This window comes from Mauremys reevesii, linkage group 3, assembly GCF_016161935.1.
Source record: "Mauremys reevesii isolate NIE-2019 linkage group 3, ASM1616193v1, whole genome shotgun sequence".
In the NCBI taxonomy this organism is placed as follows: Eukaryota; Metazoa; Chordata; order Testudines; family Geoemydidae; genus Mauremys; species Mauremys reevesii.
In genome coordinates this window covers 158,498,182-158,524,209 of record NC_052625.1, presented here as the reverse complement: position 1 = coordinate 158,524,209, position 26,028 = coordinate 158,498,182, and the positions used below count along the sequence as shown (strand labels likewise).

The window sequence follows — 26,028 nt, the reverse complement described above, 5'->3', positions numbered from 1 at the left end:
TCAGAACTTTAGTGAGATAGAACTAGACAACCAAATATTTCCAATCAAAGGTGAATATTTCTATTTTAAAACTTGCCTTTGAAGCCTGCGACACATTGACATGAGAAGTAGCCAATTAAATCCATACAGGTTGCCCCATTTTTGCAGGGTGAACTTAAACATTCATTAATCTCCACTTCACAGAAGGGTCCTTCATATCCAACCATGCAGCGACAGCTGTAATTATTCAAGTTGTCCTGGCAGAAGCCATGATTTGAGCACTGGTTTCCAATGCAGTAATCTATGTCAAGCTCACAGAAGGAGCCAGTGTATCCCAGAGGACACATGCACCTGAAATGCACAAGGGAAAATTAACAAAATTAGCTACTAATGCTTCTGTGCATCATAACTAGAGCTAAGTGAATTATCTTTAATTTGATTAAGCGTGAGTCTTATGACTATGAAACATTCCATGAATGGACTGTGATTTTCTCAGATTTATTATTATTTGAGACTATTCACTGAATAATTCTGGTTCAGTAGTTTTCTTGCAATAGTTAATTGGAAGTATCTGGTAAACAAAACCACAGCTGTTTAGACTAGACAGATAGGTCATGTACCATAGAATCTCAGGTTTGGAAGGGACCTCATGAGGTCATCTAGTCCAACCCCCTGCTTAAATCAGGACCAATACCCAGACAGATTTTTGCTCAAGATCCCTAAATGGCCCACTCAAGCATTGAACTCACAACCCTGGGTTTAGCAGGCCAATGCTCAAATCACTGAGGTATTCCTGGCCATACACTCATTTGCATAAGTATCTATGGAAAACAAACAGAAAAGTATTACAAAGTCAAAGCAAAAATCCTTGAATTCAGATGAATATTTGCAGAATATTTTCTTAATAGTAGTCACACAGTTCCAGGCGTGAGAAATATTGCAACATCCCCCCTCTCCCCTCCCAAGTGGTAAATTTGACACCATCAGCTCAGGATTAAACAAAGACTGTGAATGGCTAGCCAACTACAAAAGCAGTTTCTCCTCCCTTGGTGTTCACACCTCAACTGCTAGAAGAGGGCCTCATCCTCCCTGTTTGAACTAACCTCGTTATCTCCAGACTGATTCTGGCCTGCATATTTATACCTGCCTCTGGAAATTTCCATTACATGCGTCTGACGAAGTGGGTTTTCACCCACGAAGCTTATGCTCCAATACATTTGTTAGTCTATAAGGTGCCACAGGACTCTGTTTCATTATAACACCGTGTTCTTTCTTATCCAGATATATTCACAGAATGTTTGCATTCGGTATTGGAAATATGGTTCCAGAAACAATAGTACAGACATCCGTTGGACTATGGACTTGATCCTGCACATATAAAACTGTGTTCCACAAAACACAGGAAGATTCACATTAAAAACAATCTTGTCTATTGGGTTCTATTCTGGATCTGCCAAAGAGCTGCTATGTGACTTTGGCAGGTCACGTCTCTGCTCTGTGCCTGTTTTCCCTCCCATCTGCTGTCTGTTTAGACTGTAATCTCTCATGGTAAGTAACAGTCTCTTGCAGTGTGTGTTTGTACAACTTCTAGAACCACAGGTCCCCTTTTTCAGTTGAGGCCTGTAGATGCTAATGTAATACAAACATTATTATAATCATATTCAACCTAAACTAGCTCCTGGCATCTCCATCTGGGAATTTCCAGAATAAAAACAAATATTACTTAATGTGGGAGCAAAGCAGTTACAGAACAAAACCCTGCTGGCAATTTGATTGGATTTCAAAAGTTACCAAATGGAATGCTCTATATTGGTATATTTATTGGGGAAGCATAGGGAAGACCAGTAACATGGATTCATGGTTTCACAAAATGTACACCAAACAAAATAGAAATCTGAAAATGCTTTAATACAAATAACAATCAATTCAGTGTATTAATTCCACCTACAGGAAGTAGTCAGAGCCCTAGACATCACTGGATTAAACTGTTATGGTCATGTTTATCTTTGTGAGCTGTAATCCAATGATGTGCAGGTGAATTTAGAATAGGCTTCTCTCTCTCTCTCCCCATTTTCTGAATATGCACTCACTGAGCCCACAAAGGATACTTTTATGCCTACAAGATGGTTATTTGTTTGTGTAAATCTACATGTGTGCTCAGAGTAGTACTTAGGTTCCAGTTACACAATTAATTCACAGTTGACTATGTTACAGACACAAACATGAGTTTTTGTAGGACCAGTTGGTGTGGGTGTATTTTGTTGATGCAGTTATTGAACCAACCTTTGAAAAGTAGTCTCTTACTATTTAAAACATTTGCAATATAGTTAGAGTTCAAGAAATTAACACAAGATGCCAAACTCTGTGTTAACACTGAAAAGATGTATTATTTAACTTTTAGCCTTTTCACTCTAATTAAGGAGAAAGGAAAATACAAGAAACTGGCATTCACCTAATTTTAGTTAATCCTATCACTGATTTGTTTATTTTCCTATATATTTTCTGTTGCTTTTGATTTTATTCTAATTTTATGAAGCCCTAGATCAGCTATACAGAAGAAGAGACATATCTATGATGCTGGAGTTTCATTGTGTTTCTTTGTTTTATAATAAAACATGTTACACCTATACCCCAATATAACGCGACCCGATATAATACGAATTCGGATATAACGCGGTAAAGCAGTGCTCCGGGGGAAGGGGGGGCGGGTCTGTGCACTCCGGTGGATCAAAGCAAGTTTGATATAATGCGGCTTCACCTATAACGTGGTAAGATTTTTTGGCTCCCGAGGACAGCGTTATATCGAGGTAGAGGTGTGTTCTGAGTATCATATTTCACAGTCTTCAAGCATGTGCACAAATCCAGAAAAACTGAACCTGGAATGAATATCTATGTCCTATATTTGTCCTGGAGTTATTATAACTGGATGCCTTCAGTTTAATGTAATAGATCCACTTCACTAGATAGCTCCAGCTATCATTTGCATGGATAGACTCTTCATTTTACAATATTGCCCAGAAAAAAAGAGCTTAGCCTTGCCATTTCAATGTGAAAAGTTTGCTTAGCCAAGCTGTTAAATACAGATCACTGCTTTCTCAAATATACAGTAGCTGCTAATTATTTTCTATGTGTAAAACATGATTAGAAAACAGCATTATAAAGAGTAGACTCTCCATACTACATGGAACAGAGTAGCTGAGATATATAGCTATTCATGCCTACAATTGTATTTAACATTTCCAATGCAAAATCCACAATCTAATGGTATTGAAACAGCCTTTGTTCAATCAGCATTTACTGTATACAAACAGAAGCATTTGTAAGGCTCCTGGTATAAAATTATGTTTCTTCAGTGAAATACTGGTCACCCTTTATTTTAAGGTGTCATTTATAGATTATAAAAGATTTATACATGATTAAGAGATGTTTTAATAAATGGTTACTCGATATAATTTTTCTAGCTTCCAGAAATTCAACAGGTCTCTATAGCCATATTTTATATCGCTATCTATCTATAATATTCTAATGATGTGCTTACAACCATGTATAACATACTATTCATGTTTAACATACTTATAACATCTGTTAATCATTTATTAACCATCTACAAAACTTTTACAGATGAAACTGTAAAATAAAGTGGACAAATTTTTGAAATATCACAAAAAATATTAATGAGTTTGGTTTGTAAAGTGCAGAATATATTATTACACTTCATCAAAAATTGGTTTCCTTTTTTCTTTTTTACACAGAATTGATCTAGACTGTACAAGCTTTGGCCCAGATCTACAAAGGGAATTAGGTACCTATATCCCAGTTTTAGACACCACTGTGAGCCACACCCTTTCCCTAACCCTCCTACTTCCTCCACAACTGCTGGCTATGCCTGTAGGCACTTAAACTAAGGGCTTGGCTACACTTGAGAGTTGCTGCGCTGGTGGAGGCTTTCCAGCGCTGCAACTTAGTAACTGTCCACACCTGCAAGGCACATCCAGCGCTGCAACTCCCTGGCTGCAGCGCTGGCTGTACTCCTGCTCTGCCTCGGGTATAACGAGTGCAGTGCTGGTAATGCAGCGCTGCTCGTCAAGTGTGGCCACACACACACCTGTTATTATTGGCCAGGGGTATTAGGAGATATCCCAGAATGCTTTTAACTAAATTACTCCCTTTGTTTTGTTATGCTGCCTCTCTTTGTTTTGTTGTGAACTTGGGGCTCAGGGAGCTGCTTATCTAAAAAACAAACATAGCTCCTGTTTGCTGTGATCAATCTGTAACAATCAAATGAGATAACCCACTACCTTGCTGTGAATGAGGCAGGCAGGGGGATGAGTGTTTGCTTGAGGATAGAAACAGCGGGGGCAGGAGGGAGAAGGGGAGTCTAGTCTGCAGGCTGTTTGCAGTTAAGAGTAAGGGGTCGGGAAAATTTTCTGATTTTGCAAGGCAGGGAGCTGATACACAGTGTCGGCTCCAAAAATCCACTCTCTCTCTCTCTCTCCCCCCCTCTCACACACCCCCACCCCCCTCTTTTGAAAAGCACGTTGCTGCCACTTGAACGCTGGGATAGCTGCCCATAATGCATCACTCCCAACAGCGCTGCAAATGTGGCCACACTGCAGCGCTGGTAGCTGTGAGTGTGGCCACACACCAGCGCTTTCCCTACACAGCTGTACGACCAGCGCTGTAACTCCCAGCGCTGCAACTCTCAAGTGTAGCCAAGCCCTAAATTGACACTTAAACTTCAGCTGTAAAAGTTCCTTATGCCTCTAAATTTCAGCCTCTGAGCATGTACACTGCTGCATCACTCTAGGCCAGCGGTTCTCAGATTGTGGGTCATGACCCCATTTTAATGGACTCACCAGGGCTGGCATTAGCCATGCTGGGGCCCAAGGGTTACAGCTGGGGTTGGGTGCGCTCAGGCTTCAGTCCCCACTCCTGTGATTGTGTAGTATTTTTTGTTGTCAGAAGGAGCTTGCAGTGCAATTAAGTTTGAGAATCCCTGCTCTAGAAATCCAGATGCCTATCTCCTGCTTTAGCCCCCCAGCGTAATCTACAGATTGGGGAAGATAGGCAAAGTTGGGGGGGCATCAATTCAGTAGACGTAAAATGGCTGGGATTGGGGAATAGGCATACTCCCTCATAATCTTTTAGCCCAGTTGTTAGGGTACTCACCCAGGATCTGGAAGACTTGGGTTTAATTCACTTTTCTGCCTGATGAGAAAAAAGGAACTTTAACCGGGGTTCTCCCCATCTGAGGGGAGGGTCTTAAGCACTGCACTATGGAATATTCTGAGGTGTCTCTCTCTTGTAGAAGCTGGTTTGATTTGGTTAAATAATTGAACAATGAAATATTAGTTAGGCCAGCAAAAGGGAGCTCTATAGAGAGGGGAGTGCTCTAATCACTGGAGAGGTAGAGAACCCCTCTTCAAATCCCTTTTTCTCATCAAGGGGAGGAGAAAATTGAACTGGGAATCTACCAGAGCCTGAGTGACTACTCAAACCAAGGGGATAAAGCTTACAAGGGAGTCCTCATTCCCCTCTGGCCATTTTGTGTGGAGATAGGCAGGTGCCAAATTCATTCTCACCAGAAATAGTTTAGGCACCTAAACTGCCAGAGAATAATTCCTGGCTGTGGATTGCAATAGAGATAGGCATCTCCCTGCAGCCCAGACTCAGGCAGCAAACTCCATGAGAGGCACAGGGTTCAGGATGAACCCCTTTCATCAGCATCTCCCATTGGTTAGCGTAAGTGGTTTCCTGCCTACGCATCCCGTGTGTACTTAGTGGAAGTCACTTCATAGATGAAGAATCAGGCAGTGAAGAACATGCCAATGGCCAGCAGCACCACGGTGAGGTGGTGGATCCCAGTCTTAAGCATCCATCTCTCCTCATTCACTGTACAGGGAGCTTAGGCATCTAACTCAGGCTTTGCAGATGCCAGTTTTGATCCAGTGATTTTCTAGGTACCTGAAAGTTAGACATTGGAATGCTGAATATTGTGCCTAAGTCCCTTTGTGTATCTAGGCCTTTGTTTCCATCCCCTGAATTTTTTTAACTTAGTTTCAGGTACATGTACTAGCTTGTTAAGAGCTACTCTAGTTTCACTGAGTGTGGACGGTTTTAATTGACAGAGTGTACATGTCTTAGCTTGAATAAAATATAATATAAATCCAATCTTGTGGGATTTGGTGACAATTAACTTATTGTATGTTTTGATAACATTAACATTCTTATAAGATTGTGAACAATCCAAGATATTTAAAGTATTATCATTTTATCCCAGATCGCTCTTTTCTGAGGCTTAAATAGTGTTTTATGTTAAACATTGCTCTGATGCAGCTTTGACATACACCTGAACTTCAAAGAGCTCTTCCAATCTTTCTGTAAAAGTGTAATATGCATCAAACCATCTCTAAGTAATTAAAAGGCTCTTATACGTGTCCTAGCAAAAGTACTATTATCATGTTAGCCTCTAATGAGCATGACCTTGCATTCATATCCTAGACATCTACAATACCAACATGCTGAAAATGCTATCAAAAACTTTGAGAGAAGGGTTGATTTGTTATTTATACTTGCTGCAAGGCTAAAATAGGTCTCTGCAACAAAATCAAATACAGCTATAAAGTGGGGGGAAAAAATCTCTGGAACATTCATATTTCTGTAAAAGCATGACAATTAGTGTACATTGCCCATTTCAGTTGTAAGTCAACATTTCTCTTGCCCTATCTCCATTGTCACCTTTCTCCTCATCAACTTCTCCAAAGCCAGGCCCTATTGACAGACTCATTGCATCAGAATCTCTGCTGATACCTGGGTTAACACTGGAGATGGGTAGGGAGGAGGCACTGCAAAAAAGCTTTGCTTGGGCATTGAGATAATAGTGGCCAATGCTTCGGTGAGCTTAAACACAAAAAAAGAAGCTTACAAGAAGTGGAAACTTGGACAGATGACTAATGATGCATTAGTAGATCTGCTGACAGTGCCCCGAGGGAAGTGATTATTCCCCTCTATTCGGCACTAGTGAGGCCACATCTGGAGTATTGCGTCCAGTTTTAGGCCCCCCACTATAGAAAGGTTGTGACAAAATTGAAAAGGGTTCAGCGGAGGGCAATGAAAACGATTGGGAGGATGGGGCACATGACTTACGAGGAGAGGCTGAGGAAACTGGGAAGAGAAAAGCGAGGGGGGATTTGATAGCAACCTTCAACTACCTGAAGTGGGGTTCCAAAGAATTTGGAGCTAGGCTGTTCTCAGTGGTGGCAGATGACAGAACAAGGAGCAAGGTCTCAAGTTGCAATGGGGAAGGTCTTGGTTGGATACTAGAAAAAAATATTTCACTTGGAGAGTGATGAAGCACTGGAATGGGTTACCTAGGGAGGTGATAAAAACCTCTATGGATGGAGATTCTAAGACCCGGCTTGACAAAGCCCTGTTTGAGGCCTGGTCTACACTAGGGTGGGGGGGTCAAACTAAGGTACACGACTTCAGCTACGCGAATAGCGTAGCTGAAGTCGAACTACCTTAGTTCGAACTTCTTACCTGTCCAGACGCCGTGGGATCGAAGTCCGCGGCTCCCCTGTCGACTCCGCCACCGCCGTTCACGGTGGTGGAGTTCCGGAGTCGACGGGAGCGCGTTCGGAGTTCGAACTATCGCATCTAGATTAGACGCGATAGTTCGAACTCTGAGAAGTCGAACGCTACCCGTCGACCCGGCCGTAAGTATGGACGTACCCTGAGAAGATTTAGTTGGGGCTGGTCCTGCTTACATCAGGGGGTTGGATTAGATCCACCTGCTGAGGTCTCTTCCAACCCTGATCTTTTATGATTCTAAGACTGGGTTAGATTCAGGATTGGTTAGCTCAGCACCAGTGCACACAAGTCTCTCTCACACTGAGGCCAATTTCTCTAGGAATACCTCCCCTCTTCTCCAACACATTTCCCCTTCAAGTGCCAATGTCAATCTGAAAGAGGAAAACAGTGGAGGGAGGCTTGGAGGAGTGAATTTGCCTGATCTCACTACAGCACATAGTTAATCTCTACTGCATGGAGGCAGACTGTTCACAAATTGCTGTTGGCTAATGGAAGAAAGATAACATTTTGCCTAGTACTTGAAATCAGAAGAAACTGAGTGGAGTCTTCACCCCAGCTTCTTGGTGGCAGCATTACATTCATGTTGTCTCTCTTTGCAGTCAGACAATACCAATCTACTCCCTGTGCGATCTTATAGATTTAAATGGGATTTCACAAGATGTAAAGCTGAATAGTACTTTGCTGATTAATCAGGAGTATTTCATGACTGTGAACCTGGATTGCATTCTACTTTTCCTGGAGTCTATCATGATTGATTCTTTTGTCCCATCTTGTACTGGTCTTGTCCTCTACATAAATGATCTTCCTAATGTTTGTTCTAATGTCTCAACAGTAATGTATTCTGCTGATACCATCTTGTTATCACTTCAACCATATCTAATGTCTATTCTAATGAAATGTTCATTGTGTCCAAGTGACTAATTATAATCTTATGCTTAATCACAATAGCTTTTTTTTTGTTTTGCTGAAAAACATCTTCTAAAGCCCTGTATGACCTACAGAACCTACCACAATTAAGCACAGAACTTGTACATGGTTGTGACACCTAAACCTTGTGACATGGTTCCATCTTGCTTATAAAAAAGACAGAACTGTATTACAAATATGGATTATAACTGTATTTTAACACAATAAACTATGGTAAATATCTAAGAACTAATGGTAAGACCAGAAATTTAAGCATAATACTTAAATATAGATTTTTAGCACAGATAGATCCTCAGTATTCAGGTCACTTCCTTAAAACTATGTTATCTAAAGCATGTCAAGCATTAGAGGACCATTTTCAAACTTGCTCAGAAGCTTTGTGACAAAATACCATGATAAGCAAGCTAATTTTTAACTGAACCAGGATTTTTAAATTGTCATGACTATTTATTTGACAAGAATTCTGTAGAATTAAACTAAGACATTTTCAATAAGCATCAGATAATTTTATTACAAAATTTAAACACAATTTGTGTTACTTTTGTTGTTCTAGCAATTTCAGCCAAAATAATTCATGGAATTCTACATCCATTATGATGACTGACTGTTCACAAATTCCCTGTGAAGTTCCTTGAGATGATTTGGTTTTTGAGATGATGATGTATGACTTATGAATTTTGGATAATAATATTAAGCAATTATGAAGTTGTTTCTAAGAAAATTGAGATCAATATCAATACAACAGGCATCCATGATATGACAAAGGCCCCAAGAGCTAATGGTGTTTTTCTGTCTCTTTCTCTGTCCAACATTAAACAGTGATAGATAGGTTTGGGATTATTTTTTACAGAGACCTTGGATTTACTTGGTAACTTGACAAACATCCAAAACATTCATTCAAGTTGAAAGCTCATTGATTTAAACATGCACACACAAAGAATGACCAATTAAAACAAGTATTTATATTGAAACTGTGATTGATTGATTGATTATGCAAAACATAGTCAGACCCTATCAGCATTTCTTATTTTCATTAATAACCTTTCTTTGAATAATGGAAAGGGTTAATTTTACTTTCAGTCCTGCTGTGCAAAGGCATTTACTTATTCTGTTTTTGACAGAGACACAAGGTAGAGGAGTAACAAGAAAGAAAAAAAAAGAGTGAAATACAGTTTTTGCTGATGTTTTCAGAGCACTGTTTATTTATTAGTGGATACTTTGCCTGGCAAGTTGATCATATTAGTTGTTTGGACCCTGGTTGGTATCCTGATCAAGAACATCATGTGATTGTATCCTTTGTCCTTAGACAAAGCAGGCAAGAATGAATACAGTTTAGTTGATTTCAGAATTTGATGAAAAGCCAAAAGAATGAGAGATATAGGGGCAGTCAGAAAACAACACAACAATGGAAGGGAAAACAATACAGGATCTTACACACCTCTGTGATGTATGCACTTAATAATCCCCACTGATGGACTGAGGACTGAATATCATGATATTGTGATGACTTTCAGCACCACAGATGAAAACATTTTTTTCTTGAGCAAGGCCAGCCAGCCTTCCTCTCAGTAAGAAAGTCCCTTCTTCTGGTGTGCTCCTTCTGACTTGAGGTCAAGCAAGCTGAAAATAATTGTGGTGAGTTACAATGACGGCAGGTTGGGAGATAAGCTGGGGGGCACATGATACTTTTTTTTCTCCAAAGGCTCTTTTAAAAAAAAAAAAAGGGAAAAAAAACCATCACCAAAAGGAGTAAAAGTGGGTGGCATATTTTACCCTCATTATTTTGTCCACTGATTAAATACATTTTCATAAGACCAGACTTGGAACAGGTAACCTCGTTCCAACATTGTCTTGTTTACCAAGTCTGATCTCACCATAGTTCCTGACCTATATCAGTAGGCCATTTTTGTTTCACTAATTCAATTTTTCTATCTGTTTTTTCTTGAATCTGTTTATGACATTTATTCATTGAAAATAATTTGATCTATTTTTCATGGTTAATTCTTATGCAGGCAGAGAGTCATAGGTTACTATCTTATGGACTTTAACATCCTTTTTCAAATTTGTTTAGAGTAAATTTTAGGTCCAATAATTACAACATGCTGCTTTGTCTGTGTGTATCCACCATATGTTGACAGGGATGTGTCATGTCTCTGCCAGACCAGGGGCAATTGTGGGTCATTAGAACTCAGTGTGAGACAACTTGGGACAATGACTTTCTTCAGGCAAGTACAAGATATTTTTCCCTCTTGTTTAAAAGTGGGGACAGTGAAGATTCCCCAAGCAGGACAAAGATACAGAGGTGACAAAGCAGATTATAAAAAGACTCAAAGACATACACATCAAGTTTTGAGCAAGAGAAGTGAAGACGATGAATTGCGGAAGGTCAGAAGAGGTGAGTTGGAGGTAAAAAGACTCCATTTTTCAGAATCTAAGCCATGCACTGCAATGGGTCTCTGGAGAGCCCCAGACAACCCTGGCCCCAGCCCAAACAATGTGCAATGGTGAGGAAATTGAAGCAATCAAATGCATGTAGGGCAGGGGTAGGCAACCTATGGCACGCGAGCTGATTTTCAGTGGCACTCACACTGCTCAGGTCCTGGCCACCGCTCAGGGGGGGCTCTGCATTTCAATTTAATTTTAAATGAAGTTTCGTAAACATTTTAAAAACCTTATTTACTTTACATACAACAATAGTTTAGTTATATATTATAGACTTATAGAAAGAGACCCTCTAGAAATGTGAAAATGTATTACTGGCACGCGAAACCTTATATCAGAGTGAATAAATGAAGACTCGGCACGCCACTTCTGAAACCCGACCCCTGATGTAGGGTTTACTATTTTTGTATATATGTGTATATTTCAAGTGCTAATAAAGATATAGCAATAGTATGTTAGAATCCCAAGTAAAGTGTGTTTGTAAGTTACACCTACCATGTGGCCCATGGAAGAGATAAATGAGAAGGTTCACATCTTCAGGTGGAGTTCTGGGAGAAGATGTGGTTAAATTATAGGGGGTGGGAGTTGGAGAAATCAGTACTGAATATATGGGATGGAACTCTCAGGACTGCATGATAGATAGAGGATCTACACCCCAAGAGTCTCCTGGGGACCCAAGACAGGGACAATGTCTGGGCTCTGTCCAGACTCTGGAGACATAACGCACATGGGCTTGAGTGGCTGGTGAGTGGCCCAGAAGGTGTGTGTGTGTGTGAGGGGTGTTGATTGGACCTGTGACATTCCTTTAACTTGCTTACACATACAGTATGAGTCTATGGAGAAGACCATAAAGAACATGCTCACAGAAAACATGGCTTCACTCAGTTATCATTGTAATGCTCATATTAGATATGCAGCAAAGAATCCTGTGGCACCTTATAGACTAACAGACATTTTGCAGCATGAGCTTTCGTGGGTGAATACCCACTTCTTTGGATGCAAGCACTGGAAATTTCCAGGGGCAGGTGTATATATAAGCAAGCAAGAAGCAAGCTAGAGATAACGTGGTTAGATCAATCAGGGAGGATGAGGCCCTGTTCCAGCAGCTGAGGTGTGAAAACCAAGGGAGGAGAAACTGGTTCTGTAATTGGCTAGCCATTCACAGTCTTTGTTTAATCCTGAGCTGATGGTGTTAAATTTGCAGATGATGCACATTTTCTAGGTGTTGGTCTCTGTCTGCGGGGTTAGAGCAGATACGGTTGTACCTCAGTGCTTGGCTGTAGACAATGGATCTTGTGGTGTGCCCGGGATGGAAGCTGGAGGCATGAAGGTAGGCATAGCGGTCGGTAGGTACCTACCTAGCCTCCTGCTTCCATCCCGGGCACACCACAAGATCCATTGTCCACAGCCAAGCACTGAGGTACAACCGTATCTGCTCTAACCCCGCAGACAGAGACCAACACCTAGAAAATCTCCACCAAGCATTCTCAAGACTACAGTACCCACACGAGGAAATAAGGAAACAGATCAACAGAGCCAGATGTGTACCCAGAAGCCTCCTACTGCAAGACAAACCCAAGAAAGAAACCAACAGGACTCCACTGGCCATCACATACAGTCCCCAGCTCAAACCCCTCCAACGCATCATCAGGGATCTACAACCCATCCTGGACAATGATCCCACACTTTCACAGGCCTTGGGTGGCAGGCCAGTCCTCGCCCACAGACAACCTGCCAACCTGAAGCATATTCTCACCAGCAACTGCACACCGCACCATAGTAACTCTAGCTCAGGAACCAACCCATGCAACAAACCTCGATGCCAACTCTGCCCACATATCTACACCAGCAACACCATCACAGGACCTAACCAGATCAGCCACACCATCACCAGTTCATTCACCTGCACGTCCACCAATGTAATATATGCCATCATATGCCAGCAATGCCCCTCTGCTATGTACATAGGCCAAACTGGACAGTCTCTAAGGAAAAGGATAAATGGACACAAATCAGACATTAGGAATGGCAATATACAAAAACCTGTAGGAGAACACTTCAACCTCCCTGGCCACACAATAGCAGATTTTAAGGTGGCCATCTTACAGCAAAAAAACGTTAGGACCAGACTTCAAAGAGAAACTGCTGAGCTCCAGTTCATCTGCAAATTTAACACCATCAGCTCAGGACTAAACAAAGACTGTGAATGGCTTGCCCTCCCTTGGTTTTCACACCTCAGCTGCTGGAACAGGGCCTCATCCTCCCTGATTGATCTAACCTCGTTATCTCTAGCTTGCTTCTTGCTTGCTTATATATACATCTGCCCCTGGAAATTTCCACTGCTTGCATCCACGAAAGCTCATGCTGCAAAACGTCTGTTAGTCTATAAGGTGCCACAGGATTCTTTGCTGCTTCTACAGAACCAGACTAACACGGCTACCCCTCTGATATTAGATATGAACAGATTTGGTATGCAGTAGAAAAGGACAGAAATCATAGCCATGGTGGCCCTCATTATTGTACATTCAACTCTCCTTTACTGTGATTTCTGTACTCAAAATCTACACCTTAAAATATTCTGGCAGCTTCACACAGAATCATATAATAGGGAGGGACCTCAAGAGTTCATCTAGTCCAGTCCCCTGAATAGTACAAAGACATCTCAGCAGAAATCTTATTGGCTCAAGCTGGCCCTATTTAAAAGTACTTTAAATTAAATAAAATAGGATACTGAAAAAAAATAAGAGCAAAAATTATATTCACTTTATTTCATTTTGATCTGCTCTTTAGTAAAACTTCTAGGGCTGGATCTTCTGCTGTAATAGAGCTGTACTTATTGCAGAACTGAAGGAGGGATGAGCAAAAGTGGCTTTAAGCAATCTTTACACTACTGCAAATGCAGGGCAAGCCCAATCACTGGTGTAAGTTAGAGTAGCCTCTAAGCAGCACTAATACACATCCACTACCTATGCCTCCAAGATGCTGTCTATGCAGCCAGGGACCAATGGACCACAAGAACACCCCTATCACACAGTATACACTGGGGAAAGGAGAGAAGGAATAAGAGAGTACATTGAAGTCCTAGGATGGCACTAAGCCATCAAAATGGAGTTTAATCAATGTGAAACTGTCAGAGTGATACTGTCTTGAATCTGGAAACTATTACAAGTATTTGTTAATGTATAAAATTCCACACCTTTTCAAAATTTAGTCAAGTACTACTTAACCCATTGATTATGGTATTCAGTCTCACCACATACCATGCCTTATCAGAGATGCGGTTGTCTTTCCTTTCTCTCTCTTTCTGTTTTCTTTCCCTCCTTTTAGTGTATTATTTGTCTTTAAAAATATTTTCCCTCCATTTTTTTATAACCCCCTCCCTTGATGACTCCCACATCTCTCTTTCACACCTTAGTAACTCAGCAGATCCATTTTTCTTCCCATCAGATGGCTACAAGCTGCTCAGAATGGGGGCATCCATTCATCCCATCCACTGAAAGCAATGAACAGAGAAGTCTAGATTGGCTGGCTGTTGGCTGAATCATACACATGTGAACCACTTCTATGGCCAGCTACATTAAGTGCCTTTATGGGATCAGTTAGCTACCTTCCACTTCACTGCAGCAGCAGAAGTATGTTTGCTGTGTGGAAGAAGGTGTATGGTTGATCTAGATAGTGCAGCTTTCCTTACTATCACTGTTTCTCTTTTATGCCCTGTATCACCCCAAAAATAGTTCAGGCACCCTCTGCTCCTAGTTGGAAAACAAATTTTTTATCCTGGTCATATGCATTCTCAATATGTGAAATCTATGCCAATTCTGTTATGATAAAACAGCAGTCATTGCTGTTCATCACTAGGCTAAATTAGTTCCTTGGGAGAAGTCCCTGTAAAACAGCCTTATCCCAATCAAGCATGTGTCAATTAAGTAGAATGTTCTGTACTTTTAAAGACAAAAGATTAACCATTTTAATAAGGGACTTCTCTATAAAATACATTAAAACTGTTCTGCTTTTGTGTAGTTATTAGAACATTTTTACAAGCTTTCTAAGGAACAATCTGTCACAAATACTAGTCAATAAAAAAAAATCAACGGTTATAGGGGAATGGCAATGTGTTTTGAAAATTCTCTTTTGTATGAACCATGTGCTTGTGAAAGGTATCAGATTGACAACACTTCAGGCAAATGTCCTCTTTTTCCAAAGAACAGATTTAGAACAGACAGTGATAGTTCATTATGAGGAGAACCATGTAATACTTTTCATTGATATGTGATTCTTCAGTATGTCACATGGTTATCATCACCCTCAGTATTCAATACCTAAAATAATGTATTTATGCAATTTTGAGGTTGAATCTTTTGTACTTGATGTGCACTTAGAACTGTGTCTGAGCCCATTATTACAGCAAACCCAGGACAGTATCTCTTGCAAAGCATCAACTGTATTTTCTCTGGGCCTAATCCTGTCTTATAAAAATCAATGAAAATTTTGCACTTAAATTTAATAGGATTAGAATATTCCCCTTTTTGTATTAAGTGGTCAGGGTTTCTCATTTCTTACATTGTTTACAACATACTCTAGTTATTCTAAAAGCCAGGCTGATTTTCCTGTCTTCAGCGAAGCAGAAAAAAATCTATGTGAACAAGAATAAAAGATTGGATGGATTCCCCATTTAAAAAGAGAACAAAATTAAATGTTCATTGATACTACAAATTCTGTCTTTCCCAAATAAAGTATATTGGCCAGTTTGGGTACAGTCTCAGGTTTCATTTTTTGTCACAGTACTCTGAAAAGTTACATTAATAAGAAGACAGCCAGACAAACAAACAGACTATTTGGTTTGTTTCAGAGTTGAGAGTCCAGGACTAGCCATATTAGATGTTTTCTGACACAATTTTCTATACAATTGCATGGATGACTGAGTTATTTCATATTAATTTAGGAAATGAAGAAAGGAAAAGAGAGAAGAAACATTTCATTTGACTGTTGTATGCCAGGTAGGTGTATTTGTGCACCGATTTATTTGTGTTTTATTTCAACCAACACTCAGTACCTCTACAAGCTGAGAAATCAAGATTGTAGTTTGCATTTTGGATGTGTGGAAAAGTGAGAAAGAAAGAGCTGCACCAACTCACCAGCCTATTACCATGAGGCAGCACTCTGTAACCAAGTATCAGTCTCAAGAAACTAAACCCACTATCAACAAGAGAAAAATTGTAAAAGAGGGCTGCACTAAGGGCATCCCACTACCTTGATTTCTTCATGGTCTTCTGCTCATCAACTGCATTTGAGCATGACGGATACACTGTTATCAATTATGCTGCTGTTGTTGCTCTGTCCAGTGTCAGAAAGTTGACCACATATATGACTGATACTGGGTTCCAGGGAGGTCAGCGTTTAGTTGATAATCTGCAGATATTTTACAACTCCTGTCCAACATGGCATTTCATTATCCGCCCATCTTTACTTATTATGCTCAAGCTGTGCAACTAATTCACCCCAAGAACAGACATCAGAGATGAATCCAAAGATTAAATCAGAGATGAAAAATTGCTTGTTGCTTGTCTTTTTTTTTTTTTAAGTTTACTTGTCTTGGTTCCCCTTTTCCCCTGGTAAATAATATCTTTTCAAGATATGTGGGAGATTTTTGTTGGTTTGCAAAGGATGATGGACAGTGGCAGAGAAAGAGCTGTGAGACCCGAAGTCCAAGGAAAAGGGAAAGACAAAGACAAAGTAAAACAAGAGCTGATGAGATCCTGATTCAGCTCTCAAGTACACTGGTGTAAACCAGGAGTAATTCCACTGAAATCATTGGAGTTACAAGAACATAAGACTGATGTTAATGAGCTCATAGGACCTGATCCAGCTCTACTGAAATCATGCCAACTTTGGCAGTGACTTCAGTGGGCACAATCATAAGCCCATAATTGAAATCATAAGCTAGGGCAGTCAGCTACATTCATTGGTGCATTACACATAATTTAAGCAGGCTCTATAATTAAGCCCTGCACCCCAGAAAATTTTTCCTTTAACATAAGTATTCTTCAGAGGTAGATCCAGCATGCTTGACACTAACACATCCCCTCAGGAATCTCCCCTACAGGTACCTATTTTGATAAATAAGAGACAAATAAAAGACAGAGATAAAAGTATATAAAATAATGAATGGTCTAGAGAAGTTAGATCCGGAGCTTCTGTTCTGTCTCATAACACGAGAAAAGGGAACAGTCAATGAAACTGACAGGTGGCAAATTCAAAACTGATAAAAGGAAATACTATTTTTCATGAAACGTGTAATTAGACTGTGGAACTCACTGACATAGGAAGTTGTTTAGGCCAAGAACTTAGCAAAAGTCAAAAAGTGTTTGGACATTTACATGGCTAACATAATATCCAGAGTTGTCATAGGTAATGCTAACAAATATTTTGGATTTGATGTTAAAGCTCATGATTCAGGGGTTAAGCCAATCTCTGACTATTAGAGATCAGTATGAGACCTACTATGGGGGAAGATTACTCCACATCTGTCTACTGTGTAGTTCTGACATGACACCTTTCTTTGAAACATATGGTGTTGGCCACTGTCAGGTAGGATGCTGAACTAAACACCCAGTATGACAGTTCCTATGCACGATTCCTGGCTCTTGGCACAGCCCATAACAATCACTGCAGACAAAGATTAAGTTAGACATGTGCTGTAGCTACTCTACCCTGTGCTGGTACCTGAATCTGCCTCCAATAACTTTAAGATAGGGGAAGCACAAGAAACACCCAGGTTCAGCATTAGCACAGGATGAATTCCTCCCAGTGGATATGTTTGTGAGTTTTTTAAATTAAGTATTATTTATTATAATACTCTGAACAGATTAACTGTGTTTGCTCAGTGTTAATTATTTCAAATACTAACTGAAATATGAACTGTACACACATTCATAAATAGATTAAAAGGTTGTTTAGTTCCACTGTGGCTTCTGTAAGCACCTGTAGTCTCTGAAGAAATAATGTTATGTAAGTTATTACAGAAATACTTTTTAAGAAATTACAACATATATCCACATACCTTTTAGAGCTACACCAAAGTAGGGGAAAGCAGTCACCTCTTTCACTAGCAGGAGAAGCCTATTATTGTTACAGAAGGCTGTGCAGATCACAGAACTAGCATTTTAAACAGGGACACCAGTTAGGTCCTACAATTAAATTCTAGATGTAAAATAGAATGAAAAAAGCATGGAGGTGTGAAGCTAGAGACAAAATATATAATCTAACTCCCTAAAATTCCCAGCTAGTTTTGAGGAAAAGGCAGGATATATCAACACTAGCTTTGGGTTTTTTTGCTTCTCAAAACTTAATTAAAATACATTTACCATTTATAACCATGCTGGCATCACACAAATAGACTATTTCATATTCCAAACCATTCTGTTAGAGTGCGATTTTAACTTGGTAAAGCTTTACTCTCTCTTAGTGAGATTCATTCAAAATTAAATTATACATACTGCATAATAAGTTATTCTGAATATGTCAAGAATACTGGAAAATGAGCAGGAAATTTAGGCTTTAGTATCAACCAAATCAGTCTTCTTTATGGGAAAGATTTTTCTGAATTGCAGGCCTCAAAACTATTTCTATAAAGTAGGATATGTTTTAAGCATAAAACAAGTTTATCATAACATTGTAATAAAATTGTAATCATAATAATACATCAGGGTAGCAACAAGAATAAATAATCTATTAGGCCCTGAAACAGCATTTTGACCCATGTGGGCAGACTCCTGTACCTGGGTGGAGTCCCATTGGGGCTGGTTTCAGTGGGGCTCTATGCAGGGGTGAGAGCTCATCATTATAAATCAGATTGCGGGATCAGGGCCATGGTTTATTTAATTAAAACTACAGTTAATTGGTTATAATTATGTAAGTACAAGGTACTCTCCCTTACTGATTACAGTGTAATTAAAGAGCTAATTAGCAACTCTAGCAACAATGTATAGTTCCCCCTAAATTTATGTTCTTCTCCTAATCAGGATTAGGATGTCAGGAACATTCATACCAATGAAATACAACACCTATAATGAAATGGCTCCCTCTCAAGGCGGACTCCAAAACATTCCTGTCATTGGAGGGATCTTTCACTTTGAGGAGTAATTAAATAAAAACCTATCTATAGGCCATGCTAAATCAGTCCTAAACATTTTCCCCTTTCAAAGAGTATAATTGAATGATGTGTACATATACCTGAAAGGGATATCTCAAACATGTATATATGTTTGTAGCGGGCAACGACTCACTGGTGCGGCACCTCCTGCTGGTTGTCCAGGGAATTAGCGTTTCCAGCCTCTGCAGCGCCCTCTGCAGGCCAGTGTCCTGCTTGCCGCTGGGCCCAAGTCCCTCCTGGATCCCGGTGCCCCTTTCAGGCCAGGATGTTGCCCCCTGGCAGTACCCCCACAGATCTGGGTCTCCCCTCCCCAGGGAACCCCCACCCTCTATGCCCACCTCGCCTCAGTCTTTGGCTACTGCCAGTCACCATCTAGCCCCTGTTCACTGGGGCAGACTGTAGTATAATTGCCACTCATCATCGGCAAGGGGAGTTTGGACCCACTGCCTCTGCCTACCCTTGGGCTGCCCCTCTGCAACCTCAATATCCTTTTTGGCCTTTAACAAGGCCTGCAGCCTGGGAGGTTTCCAGGCTGGAGCTCCCCAGCGTCTCTAGCCTTCCTCCAGCCCTGCTCCACTCAGTACCCCACTCAGCTCCCCAGCAGCCAGGCCCTTCTCTCTCTCTACAGGTAGAGAGAGAGAGAGTGACTCTCCTCCCAGCCCACTGCCCTCTTATAAAGGCCAGCTGGGCCCTGATTGGGGGGTGGCCGCATCTGTGGCTGGTTCCCCAATCAGCCGAGGCTTGCTGCTTTCCCTAGCACCATCCCTCTTGCCACCTCAGCCCTCTCCCAGGGCTGATTTCAAGCCCTCCAGGCAGGAACGGGGTGACCACCCCGCTACAATGTTACAGTTCTGTAATGGCCCAGCCACTGGTGCCATTCTTTTTGCTCACTAGTTTTTAGGAACAAAAGGTCAAGAGTTCTATTATTCCCTTTGTTGTGTATATGCAGTTGCATGATAATGCGGTCAATATGCATTTGACAATGGATTACTTCAATAGACATGCTGACTTCCAATAGGCATAATAACTCATCCAAACTGGAAATGCGGCACTTTATTTTAATTAATAAGAGTTAGCATTGCCTCCAGAAGTCCTGATTTAGTACACTACCATGTCAGTAGAAGGTATGTTAAACTTAAGTTAAAGGAAACTCTTGGGGAACATTGTTATGACTCTTTTGCTCCCAATCATATACCAATGACCATGATTCCTAATTCCATCAACGTTGTAAAGAGTGAGTCCTAGTCCCTCTCTGCTTCAGCCAGAACTGCTACATATGCCAAAGATCTTCACATAGTGCCCAAGAGGAATAATAAAGGGCAGGGCCCTTATTTTGCTCTTACAATGATTGTATGCCTATGTGACTCCATTATCTATAATAGAAGTACTCCTGATTTACAACAGTGCGACAGGAGAATTAGACACAATATCTTTAAAATTAATAATTTATAAAACCTGAAACAAACACTAAACAAAACCACTACCTAAGTAGAGCTTTTAACCTAAACAAAGGAGAACTGCCACAGACTCCGGGAAGTCCACTAGGGACTTCCTACTGCTATCATTTTACATGGAAGGTGCTCAGATATTACAGTGATGGGCAACAACATAAAACCTTCAGACACAGCTATATCTGAAAAGGGTCTGCTATTGAAATATGCCTTCATGGAAATAGGAGACTACAGTCCTATTGAATTGAATACACAGTTGACATTTTATCTATTCAATATCTCTGATGTGCACAGCTAGTTCTTCTGTACTCCTAATCCTTGAAGTGAAATAGATGAGAGACAGGGGCTCTGATTGGTTGTTAGAGTTCCACCAGAGAGGAGTTTGAATCATATGTGGAGCTGGGCAATAGTTTTTCAGCTAATAGTAAATTTGCAGAAAAATGGATTTTTCAGGGTATCAAAACTGTTTGTGAATTCAGTGAATAGTTTCAGCCAACACACACATTGTTTTTTTTTAAATGTTCCAAATTGACATTGTTTTGAAATGTTGTTTCTAATCAACAGCTGAAACTGTTTTGTTCAACCCAAATTATTTTGGTTTGTTCTTTGTTTTGTCAAGAAAAAAAATCAATTTTGGTTCAAACTCAACCTACTTTTTCTTCAGCTATTCTGGTTCTGCCATCCCTGTTAGCAGTTTGTAAAAAGCTCTACTCTGGCCAATAGCAGTTTGGGGGAGGGGACAGATAGAAGGGTGAGACAAGGTGCTTACAGCTAGCCTGAGTGCTTTATAAGCTTTCTGATCCCACTGCAGTCCCAATATGACATATCATACCAAAGGTTAACAAGAATTTCATTTTTTTTTAAATTAGGAAAAAACCATTTGATAAGATATTTTAAATTAAAAGTCCATACATGACATATACTATCATGAAAGCTCATGCTAAAATAAAGTTGTTAGTCTTTAAGGTGCCACAAGTACTCCTGTTCTTTTTGCGGATACAGACTAACACGGCTGCTACTCTGAAAACTATCTGGTATGATATTTCAGATTTTGTGGAATTCTAGAGAATAATCAAGGTGCAAACTTAATGCATGAAGAACATAGTGGTAAGTAATCTTTTAAATTTACTATACTAGGTTTAAAATGGATTGTAGTATGATTGTTAATTAGAGTTACACATCTAACTCCCTATTCATCACATTGACAGTTTGTTGCTATCTGTTTGTTCTTAAAACTAATTCATACCAAATAAGGCTCTTGGCATATCCCTTATCAAAAGTGATACCTACTTTATGACTGAAAGTCAAATGGCAAGAATCTAAAACGTTGGGTAACTGCAGCAGTTATACTCAACAGTTCTTGTTCTAGTCTTAGTTTTAAAGGTAGATTGGGAAAGCAAAATGACAAATTACATTATTTTACCTACTGAGAATATGTACTCCTGAGAAATCCATTAATTTTTGAAAGAGAAATATTTCAGTTCTCATAAAGGATGCTTGGATTGCCACCTAGAAACAGAAATCCTTGTGCACATGGCAGGATTGTACTGTACTGTAATTTCCACACACTGTTCCTGTAATCTGCCTCCACCTTGTTTTGGAGGACTATCTTAAGTCAAGCTTTTGCCTCTCTGCTGAAGCTATCAGTTAGTGCAGGGCTGATGGTTTGATCATCAACATAATTTGCCTTCTAAAGACTGAGATGCCAGCAAATAAGTATGTTTTATTGTTTTGACCCTGAATAGGATTTTAGCCAGTAACTAAATGCAAAATGCCTTGTAGCCCATTACTATTTTCCAAAGCCATCCAGTCCCTTGAGACTTGTTAACACTGTTGTAGGATAAATGGCCAAGAGGCAAATAATATCATTGTTTACTGTTCTACAGGTCCACGTGTGACGGTCTGTACCCATGAATTCATTCCTTACACACTATTGTAATAATCTTTGTGCAAAGTATGTCTTTGAGGTATCATTTGAAAACTCATAATTTGTTGATCATCATTGTGCTGGTAAAATGTGTGGTAATTTTGTATGCAAAGTTATAATATTCCACTGTATGGTGTTACTAAGACATGTTCCAAGTCTGAGGAGCAGCCAAACCAATTCCTCAGAGACAAAGGGCAAGCTGACCCCTCAGCCAGGTGTAAGCAAACTTAAATGGGCCATCACCTGCTAAGTGGCTATTCCTTGGCAGGAAAAGACATGGGTGAAAATCCACATTAGAGTAAAGGAATAGAATAGATTTCCTGTCCAGGGAGACTGCCTGGTGCTCTGGTCCCAGCTGGAGAAGCTTCTCAAAAGGAGAGAGAGGACTATAAAAAGAAAGGTTAGACAACCCAAATTATCTCTTTCTGTGTCTCTACCCAGAGCATTCACAACACCTGAGGAACCAAAAAAACAAAAACAAACCCAATGTTGGACTGGGGGAGGGATCCTGACTGATAGAAGTTCAGCAAGAGAGACTTTGTTTTGAATTTAGCCTAGTTTGTTAAGTTAGGCATTAGTTGCATTTTACCTCTATTTTTCTTGTAACCAGTTCTGACCTTTATGCCTCATTACTTGTGTTCACTTAACATCTCTCTCTTTGTGGTTAAACTTGTTTTATTGTTTTATCTAAATTAGTGTGTTTGAATTGAAGTGTTTGGGAAAATCCATTTGGGATAACAGGATTTGTGTAAATCATTTTCTGTTAATAAAATAACAGACTTTATATGAGCTTGTATTGTCCAGGAGAAGGCTGAACAGTACCAGATGCACATTTCTGGGAAAAATCTGGGACTAAGAATGTACTGGTGTCACCCTGTCATGTAATTCCAGAGTGGCTGGCTGCAGCACTCACACAATATAGCTGAGAGTGATTTACATGCTGAAGAATGTGTGTGAGCAGAACCAGAGTGAAAACTACGGCAGCAAAAGCAGTGTAAAAGGCACCTGAGGTAAGAGGTCTGAGATGCAACAGCTGTTCTTCAGTCTACACTGTACCCTGTGTATGTTCCACCAAGACTATGGAATATTTTGCCTGCCAACTGTATACAATCACACATTTACCCCCTTTAAAGTCATTAAATCATTGAAGATGGCACAATGATTTGATATTAAAGTTAGTCAGAAAAATGAAATTCCAATTTTTTTGAAAAAAAGCATTTTTGTGATTTTTTTTGTGTATGAAAAAATTCTCTTCCATTCTGCCCCCTCTTTCATGCCCTTTCCCCTCCAGCCAGCAGTATTTGGCAGAATACACTTATCCAATTTTGTATTGGGTCGGGGGGGGGGGGTTCAATTGTTATTTAAGTTACATATTCTATTAGAGGCTTCTAGGACAGCAGTGTTAGAGAGCAAGCATATTTTAATTCATGTGTTTTAATAGTTTTTATCATCAGCCTTATAATACAAATAAAACATTAATTATATATGCTCACTGTAACTGGAGGTAGCATAAAAACCGCAACTTCAAAAAATATTAATAGATTATATAGAGATTTTTTTTTACATCTTTTCCTGACAGAAAAATAATTCAGTGCTCATAACCACAACTGCACAGTGCCTGTGCAGAGAGTTATTTTCTTCCTAATTTTACTGAGCCTGGTTTTAAAATATGTATAGTGCGTTACAGCTTACCAAGGAAACTAGAACACACTTGACAGCTTTGTCTGAACGTCCTCAAGTAAAGGCCACAAATAACTCAACATTTAAATTATCCATTTAGTTATTTTTATTTATAATTTAGTAAGAAAAGCTACTGCATTTGTCACTTCATACACCTAAAGTTATTTACCATTTTGTAAGCAAAGATGAACCATTTAGCTGGGAATGTATTTTAGTTATTTTAGCCTACTGTCAAGTAAAGACATGTATAGTTATGAGACCAGCCTGTGAAATACTTCAATCTGAACAGATATTTTTTTTGAAGGTATGCACTTATTACAAATTCATGCCCAGGATCTTTTAAGATTTGAAGGAGGACAGGAATGCAATAGCAAATCACATTTTAATTTTAACTGGAGGGAATAATATTTCAACTTTGCCTTTAGCCTGCACAAACTTCTCTGAATACACTTAAAGTGTCATGTTAGTACCTGTATTCATTGATTCCATCTTCACAAGTGGCTCCATGCTGGCACCAGTTCTCTTCACAGTCATTAATGTTCACCAGGCACGTTCGCCCAGTCCATCCAGGAGCACAGACACATTGAGAACTCTTGTTGTCTTCATCAAGGAAGCAGCTACCTCCATTTGCACATAACTAAAAGTGAGAATTACACATATACAGGAAGAGGGTTTCATCTCTATGGGTTGTCCTTACCTAAGACATTTGATTAAATAAACTGTTTTGGAAATAACTGGGCATGTGACAGTTTTCTCTAATAACATGGTCAAAGACAAATCTCAGTGAATTAAAATATCAAGTGGAATGAAGATAAACCAACATTTAAATCTATTGTTGTGTACAATGTTATGATACAGTGTAACTATATAGTTTGTTATAATTGGTTATAAACACGTATTTTACGTAAGATTACAAAAGAATGAAATAGCCTATTATTCTGTTAAATGTAGAAAAGAAAAGTATTGCAGCCTGTGGCATAGTTATAAAATTTAACTTAGAATAAAGCTCTAGTCATCAGATGTGAATATTTTTGAGGTTAGGTAATGATTAACTAGAACAGTGGTTTTCAACCTTCCCCCCCCCATTTGCAGACACCTAAAAAATTTTGAACAGAGGTGCAGATCCCTTTGGAAATCTTAGGGATAGTCTGTGTACCCCAGTGGTCCTCAGACCATAGGTTGGAACCCACTGAGCTAGAAAAAGAAAAGGCTGTATGAGGAACAAAGGGCACACTTTAGAATATGAGTGGTGTGACAAAGTTCCTCCTCTATCTTGGTGGGTCCTGCGCTTATTGGCAGATTTGTTCACCTCAGTGATCTTCCTTTCTGGTGGAACCCACAGTCTGGGTCAACTCCTTCTGTGTCTGATCAGGAGTTGGGAGGTTTGGGGGGAACCCGGGCCCACCCTCTACTCTGGGTTCCAGCCCAGGGCCCTGTGGATTGCAGCTGTCTATAGTGCCCCCTGTAACAGCTGCATGACAACTACAACTCCCTGGGCTACTTCCCCATGGCCTCCTCCAAACATCTTCTTTATTCTCACCACAGGACCTTCCTCCTGGTGTCTGATAACACTTGTACTCCTTAGTCCTCCAGCAGCACACCCTCTTACTCTCAGCTCCTCACACACCCACCACAAACTGAAGTGAGCTCCTTTTTCAACCCAGGTGCCCTGATTAGCCTGCCTTGATTGGCTGCGGGTGTTCTAATCAGCCTGTCTGCCTTAATTGGTTCTAGCAGCTTCCTGATTACTCTAGGATAGCCCCTGTTCTGGTCACTCAGGGAACAGAAAACTATTCATCCAGTAACCAGTATATTTGTCCTCTACCAGACTCCTGTACCCCACTGGCCTGGGTCTGTCACAGTGGGTATATTTTATGTTT

General features: G+C 40.0%; 1 long non-coding RNA gene across 2 annotated transcripts; it reads right to left on the bottom strand.

Moving 5' to 3' along the window:
• Positions 1-81: 81 nt before the first annotated feature.
• LOC120401376 lies at positions 82-25,757 on the bottom strand. Of its 2 annotated transcripts, none has more exons than XR_005596416.1 (3): positions 25,697-25,757; positions 24,619-24,785; positions 82-330 (listed from the first exon to the last, which is right to left on the bottom strand). It is a non-coding gene; the product is annotated as an uncharacterized LOC120401376 (long non-coding RNA). The 2 variants fall into 2 exon arrangements; XR_005596415.1 differs by having other exon boundaries at positions 25,689-25,740.
• Positions 25,758-26,028: the final 271 nt, after the last annotated feature.